The sequence below is a fragment of the Ictalurus furcatus genome, chromosome 1, assembly GCF_023375685.1.
Source record: "Ictalurus furcatus strain D&B chromosome 1, Billie_1.0, whole genome shotgun sequence".
NCBI classification, from domain to species: domain Eukaryota; kingdom Metazoa; phylum Chordata; class Actinopteri; order Siluriformes; family Ictaluridae; genus Ictalurus; species Ictalurus furcatus.
The window spans coordinates 15,380,396-15,388,941 of NC_071255.1; positions in this window are offsets into that span (position 1 = coordinate 15,380,396).

An 8,546-nucleotide genomic window follows, 5' to 3' on the forward strand; every position below is an offset into this window, starting at 1 on the left:
CAGCAGGGGTCAGTGTAGCCCTTATGTAGCCTCCAACAACCATCTTCCAGTGCAACAGCGTTCCTACTTTACACATAAAATGTACTTTATAACCTTGTACACATTTACCCAGTAAAACAACGGAGGACCATTCTTGGCTTCAGCAAGTTAGTGCATCTGGGAAGAGTTATAAGTCATTTAATTTATGCACAAAAAATGAATGATTCTTCTTTCCTTCTTGATTCTTTGTGGCCTGACATAATTATACAATCTGCATACATAATACATAATTGGTAAAATAATAATAATAATAATAATAATAATAATAATAAATACGTAAATAATGTTCATTTTCCTTAAGGCAGTCAGTCATCTTCAGAGAGCTGCCTCACAGAGCTACATCAGTTGTCCTTCATATTCCAGTAAGCCGTGTGTTATCATTTCCTGCTGTTCATTCTTACAATGGCCCTTTTGTCTTTGGGAATTCATTGCATATTCTCATTCAGCATTCACACTGACTTCTCTCTTTAAAATATGGCATTAGGGACATTAGTGTAGGAGTCTCTTTCTCAATCTGAATCTCAACAAGTATGATGGACTAATACAAAACAGATGAGAGAGAGAAATAGTTTGTATATATTGTAACATTATTTTTGACAGGTCAAAGGTCAAAAAGATACATATTCTCACTCTCTATATCTAGGTCAAAGGTCATGATCATAAAATATATATATAGTTATGTTAAATCTGGATCACATCCATTCCTGACACAAATGTTACCATACATGGTACGGCCATATGTATTCCAGACACCACACATGTTGCACATGTTCTTTCTAACACTTTGAGGTAGGTCAGAAAAATATATATAGTTATGTTAAATCTGGATCACATACATTCCTGTCACAAACGTTACCATACATGGTACGGCCATATGTATTCCAGACACCCACACACGTTGCAAACGTTCTTTCTAACACTCTGAGGTAGGTCAATAAATATATATAGTTATGTTAAATCTGGATCACATACATTCCTGACACAAACGTTACCATACCTGGTACGGCCATATGTATTCCAGACACCCACACACGTTGCACACACATATTCTCACTCTCTATATCTAGGTCAAAGGTCATGATCATAAAATATATATATAGTTATGTTAAATCTGGATCACATCCATTCCTGACACAAATGTTACCATACATGGTACGGCCATATGTATTCCAGACACCACACACGTTGCACATGTTCTTTCTAACACTCTGAGGTAGGTCAGAAAAATATATATAGTTATGTTAAATCGGGTTCCCATCTATTCCTGACACAAATGTTACCATACATGGTACGGCCATATGTATTCCAGACACCCACACACATTGCACACATATTCTTTCTAACACTCTGAGGTAGGTCTAGGTCATAAAAATATATATAGTTATGTTAAATCTGGATCACATACATTCCTGACACAAACGTTACCATACCTGGTACGGCCATATGTATTCCAGACACCCACACACGTTGCACACACATATTCTTTCTAACTCTCTGAGGTAGGTCTAGGTCATAAAAATATATATAGTTATGTTAAATCGGGTTCCCATCTATTCCTGACACAAACGTTACCACACATGGTATGGCCATATGTATTCCAGACACCCACACACGTTGCACACACATGTTCTTTCTTTTCACATAGAATATGAAACACTCTGAGGTAGGTCATAAAAAATATATATAGTTATGTTAAATCTGGATCACATCCATTCCTGACACAAATTTTACCATACATGGTATGGCCGTGTGTATTACACATCCACAATTAATCTTTTCCACCTCAGGTTATTCTCAGGCCAAGTCGGCTCTAGAGCCTAAGCACAGGACAGACGTTCCCTACTAAGGCACTCTCAGGCCTAGTAGGCCTCGGAGTCTAAGCACAAGGAAAGACGTTCCCTACTAAGGCTCATTTGTGAGCATTACTGTGACATAATCTTATACACTGGTTGCATAAGAGTTTACTAAGGCATTGTATTGAGTCAAACATTTCCTTACATACTAAATGTCTAATTGCTGATTTATTACTTGGCTGCTGTGGTTAAATGCTGATTTATACACTCCTCTACTGAAAGATACAGTACTCTTCTAACTCAATTCATACTTATATTTACTTGATTAGAAAATACTCTATACTGTTTATAATTGTGGCACAAGTAGAATCAGTTATTTTTTTAATAACATTAACTTTTTTCCACCTCAGGTCATTCTTAGGCTAAGTCGGCATTAGAGCTCAAGCTCGAGCACAGTCGTTTCCGACTAATGCACTTTTGTGAACATTACTGTGACATAATCTTATACATTGGTAGAGAGAGATAGTTTGTATATAATGTAACCTTAGTTTTGACAGGTATAGGTCAAAGGTCAAAAAGATACACATTCTAACTCTCTATATCTAGATCAAAGGTCATGATCATAAAAATATTTATAGTTATGTTAAATCGGGATCACACACATTCGTGACGCAAACGTTACCATACATGGTATGGCCATGTGTATTCCAGACACCCACACACGTTGCACACATGTTCTTTCTTTTCACATAGAATATGAAACTCTCTGTGGTAGGTCATAAAAATATATATAGTTATGTTAAATCTGGATCACATCCATTCGTGACACAAACGTTACCATACCTGGTACGGCCATATGTTTTCCACCCACACACGTTGCACACATGGCCTTTCTAACACTCTGTGGTAGGTCACAAAATATATATATAGTTATGTTAAATCTGGATCACATCCAATCGTGACAGAAATGTTACCATACATGGTACGGCCATATGTTTTCCACCCACACAAGTTGCACACACATGTTCTTTCTAACACTCTGAGGTAGGTCATAAAAATATATATATAGTTATGTTAAATCTGGATCACATCCATTCGTGACAGAAACGTTACCATACATGGTACGGCCATATGTTTTCCACCCACACAAGTTGCACACACATGTTCTTTCTAACACTCTGAGGTAGGTCATAATATATATATATAGTTATGTTAAATCTGGATCACATACATTCGTGACACAAACGTTACCATACCTGGTACGGCCATATATGTTCCACCCACACACGTTGCACACATGTTCTTTCTAACACTCTGTGGTAGGTCATAAAAATATATATAGTTATGTTAAATCGGGTTCCCATCTATTCCTGACACAAACGTTACTAGTTATGTTAAATCGGGATCCCATCCATTCCTGACACAAATGTTACTATACATGGAATGGCCATGTGTATCACACACAGACATCCAAACAAAAATATGACACACACAAACACACTTTATTTTCACATTATTTAAAAGGAATTTAAGTGTTATGTACTAAATTACCATGATTATGAACACAAGTTGTTAAGTTGACAATCATTTTTAAAATTACGTTTCTCCATTTAGATTGTCTGGAGTAGAATGCAGTCTTTTAAACCAGGAAAAATGACTGCCTTTAAGTTTAATAACAATAGTAAGTAAAATCCAGTGTGATTTACATTACAAATCTCATACGTAACATCTCTGCAGGATTTATAGACGTTAAAGCACTGAATGAAATGAGCAATATAGACAAAAAAGAAACACTCTGTGTCTACTACTTTTATCTCTCTCATAGAACTATCCACAGTCCAAAGGCTGTGGAGCTAGAAGGCTACGTGTGCGAATGACAAAAGATTTTAAAAAATAAAATAAAAAATGTATCAATACATGAAATTAGATTACACAATGTAGTTGAGGTTTACATGAATAAGCAGAAATGTAATCATGCTTATCTTTCCTATAGCACAAATGAAAAGCCCTCTCTAGATGAGCAGATTTGTCAAATGAAACTTTTTCCTTCTTATCCACTGCTATGGTAAACTAAAGAGTAGATATTCAAATTACACTGCTAAATATGACTAGCATTAGCTACGTGTAGTTGTGCAAAATAGTCCATCAAATGTATTAGCAGGTGTGGCCTATACACGAGTCCACTATTGGTCATATCACTATTGAGAACATGCCCCAAATTCATTGCTTTAGTAGAATTTAACTGTAAGTGAAATGATACTCACATTGTAATGTCCTTAGTATTTGTTCAGTCTACAGGTCCTCTAACACTCTGTTAAATGAATAAATGTAAATGTACTACAACGTAAATTTTGTTTTAAATCAATTAATGCAGAAATTACACACAATATTAAGTTGATGTAATTATCAACATTATTATGTCAACACAACTCATCAAAATAATGTGTACAACTTTAAATATTTAATTAATTCAATAAATTAGGATTTTTATCTTGCAACCACACATTAAATTTAGATTGTGGGGGTTTGTTTTGTATAGCTCCGCTGTTAGAAAATACATGATGGTTGAATGTGAACATAAATGAGCAGAATGTAAGCTTGTGAAATAAATTAAACTTTATTGATTGCACTTTTGAGAAAATGGCATGACTTTGAATAAAAATTTACTGAAATAAATACTCTAAAACATTGATATACCCGAACAAATGTAAAAAAAAAAAAAAAAAAAATTTTTACATACCTTCTAAATAGGTCCCTTTAGGAGGTAAACGTTTTAAAGACGGTGTTTTATAAGAAACGCGCGTATTACATGCCTTCTAAACCTAACCCTTTAGGATGTAAAATGTTTAAAGTGCTGCTTAAAAGAATCGAGAGTTTTGTTTAAACTAGAAGACACATTTTCCGGGCGATGTCTTGTAGGCCTATACACACTGTCCTACACATGTGTTTTCCTGGGGTGACAGTTCTGTAGATAGTGTAAATTTTACATTTATGAGCTCTGGTGACAGTGTCTGAAGTGTGTGTGTATGTGGTTGTGTGGGTGTGCGTGCGTGTGTGTGGGTGTGTTAGAGAGAGAGAGAGAGAGAGAGAGAGAGAGAGAGAGAGAGAGAGAGAGAGTCATGTGTTTCTTGGGGGTTTGCTGACCAGAATGCTTACAGTGTGTTTATGTTAATGAATTAAGGGACGAGTCGTGTGTTTCAGGGTTTTACGATCCCTACCAATGTGTACATTTGTGGTTTAAGTGAATCTTTGTTTCTGAAATTACTTCTGTGGTAATTATCAGTTTGTGTAACTAATCTATCAGAAAATACTAGACCTGGTGACTGAATATGGTAGATGTATTAGAATTTTGGACATGTTATGCATGTGTAGCTCCCTATGTGTATGATCTATGTGTAATCCTTCTGTCAAGAAATGAACAGACTGAGGTTTGTGAAATAATTGAACTATTTATTGGCTTCGTTGTTGAGAAAAACATTGTGATGTGTAAAACATTTCTACAGTCCTTCAAGGCTGTATGATGTCGTTGTTCTCTTTTACTGAAAGAAAGGTCAAAACCATCAGTGTTATTCGTTGTGGAGACTGAAGTGACAATATGTCTGAAGAAAATGAAAATATGTATTACATATCCTACCTTCTAACCAGGTTATTTTAAGGGTGAAAAAACCTTTTTAAAGACGGTGTTTTAAAAGAGTCGTGCATTTTGTTTAAACTATAAACAAGATTTCAGAAAATGGTTCGCCAACGAGGATACTTACACAGAACTATCGCTAAATACATAAGCTTTTGTCTATGCTTTGACATCCCATGTCCCAGCAGTACATTTATGATCTCTGATGACCATGTGGGTGTGCGGGGGTGTGTGTGTGTGTGAGAGAGAGAGACACAGGTGTTCTTTTGGGGGTTTTGCTGACCAGAATTCTTACAAATGTGTTTGTTAACGAATTAAAGGGAGTCGTGTGTCTCAGTGTTAAAATAATGGTTAAGATGTCGTAGTTAAAACACAGAAGAAACTCTGCAACTATCTGTTACAATGTCTGCTCCGAGAAATCCTAATACCCTTAGATGATTGCCGTGTATTCACCAACAAGAGGACCTGTTGAAATGAGAGAGGACCTGACTTTTGCTCCAAAAAATTTTTAAAAAACCCAAGAGGTTAGTTTGACAATTTATTAATGAAGGTAATGTAAAGACGTTGTTGTTTAACCCTGAGCAGGGCGTCAACAAATCCAAAGATCGTGTCTTAAGTCCGAGGGTTTAGTTAGGAGGTAGAAAAATATTTAAAGATGATGTTTTAAAAGAAACGAGTGTTGCATAGACATTGCAAATCATCAGTCTGAAGATTAATGTTTAGACTTTTTTTTGATGCTGAAGAAGCAAAAATCTAAGTAACCCTTAACCTTCAGACTGATGATTTGCAATGTCTGAACACGATGCTTGAAAAGAAAAATGTATAACGAACTTGAAAAGGTGGAAAGGGGTTCTATGAATTAGTAAATGGGTATCTCTCTCTCTTTATATCGCCATTACATCGGATCGGTCCGATCAGGACCGCAACCGATCCAGATACCAATCTTTTTTAAATTAAGCTTTAATCAGGAGGTCTGTCATAAACAGATAAATGTAAGCTCTCTGCTCAAGGTCACTGTTAATTGAGTTAAAATTACAATAATGAGATACTGTTGGTTAATTGATAAATAAACAATCATAAACAATTTATTTTTAAATAACTTAAAAACAATAGAGAGTCCTAATTAAAAGTAGACTAACACAAAAAATTATCCATATTAGGAAAAAGGCTAATAGCTTTCTAAGGAAATAGCTTACTAAGCTTAATGTCAAATTGATATTAAATGCAACCCATAGTAATTAAACATTATTTCATTTCTCATTTTATAAACACAACGGCTGTTTTGTCCAAAAACTATTTGAAATGTTGACTCGTCAGACCACAAAACACTATTCCACTGTGTTACTGTCCATCTCAGATGAGACCGAGCCAAGAGAAGTGGGCGGCACTTCGCGACATGGTTGATGTATGGTTTCTGCTTTGCATAGTAAATCCTTAACTTGCATCTGTGCCCTTGCCCTTCACACACCGAGATTTGACCAGATTCCTTGATACTTTTAATTATATTGTGCACTGTAGAAGGTGAAATGCACAAAATCCTACTGATTTGTCTTTGGGGAATTTTGTTCTCAAAGTGTTGGCTTATTCGCTGACTAATCTGTTGGCAGATTGACGAGCCTCACCCCGTCCTTGCTCTTTAAGTACTAGGCCTTTTTTAGAGGCTCCTTATATACTATGATTAGACGACTGCCTCACCTGTTTCACATCACCTTCTTATTTCAACTTGCCACATTGCTTTTAGTCCTAAATTGCTCTTGTCCCAACTTTTTTGGAACGTGTTGCATGCATCAATTTCAAAATAAACCTTTATCTTCAAAACACTATGCAATTGATAATGTAGAACATCAACTATCTATATGTTTTTTTATACAAGTCAAAGTACATTTACAAATCACTCCTCTTTGTTGTATTTTCCTTACTGTCCCAACTTTTTCAGAATTTGGGTTGTAGTATTGTATTCCTAATAAAGTGCTCAGTGAGTGTATATGTAACAAATAAAGGCTTTCATTTCATTTTCATTATGTGTTTTATTAAATGGTTCAGGAGTAAAAAAAAAAAACTCTGACTCCAATAAATAACACACATTTACACATTTATGATAATATATATTATATGATATATAATAATATTTTATATAATAAAATAATAATAACAAAAATATTTGATTACGTTCATAAATCTGTACTGAGGGTTCCATGGAATTAATTTTATAGTCAGTGGGGTCCTGGCCTGCAAAAATGTTAGAATTCCTACACTAAAAAAACCTTGAAAATTGGAGGTCTTGACTTATAAATTAAGCATTCATATCAGCATACAATTTCAGTTCTCTGCTGCAATTTTCTGGTGCAGTTTCTACCAATCAAATGCATTTTAATTGGTAAACTTTACATACCCCAACCAACAATCATAATCTTTATTAATTTTGTTATTCCCATAATATCCACTGAAAGGTGGAAAATGTCAGTGAAATAGTCCACTGTAGATTTTTTTTTTACTATGGCTGTGTGCTGCTGTGGCAATTTATAGAATAACAACCACCAAAATGACTCAAACACTCAGTTTATATAAAAATTCAATGTTCTTTTCAATGTGCATAAAGCGTTATGCTGGATTTTCACACTGGAATAAATCTAGCTCAGCATTTGATATTCAGCAGACTTCTATGAAGAAGATTTTAACTTTATGCTGCTTACTAAAATAAATAACAATCAAAATTAAACCATCTGAGTTTCTTTTGTAAATGTACCTGATTTTTAATTTGCGTACCAAAGCCGAACAAAGCAACGCAGCTCAAGACCACTCTCTGTCACTTGACAGGGTTGCGATGGATCCAGAGCCTATCCCGGGAACACTGGGTGTGAGGTGGGAATACAACCCATCTGGGTTGTAGGTGGGCAATGTGTGTGTGGGAAGATGCAGGTGGGCATCTTCCACACACACATTGACAGCTACAGGCAATTTATCTTAGACCTCTTACAAGCATGATTTTGGGAGGTGAGAGGAAACTAAAGATCGCAGAGGAAACCCACACGGACTTGGGAAGTACATGCAAACACAGAAAGCACCTGAGTTCCATAGCGATC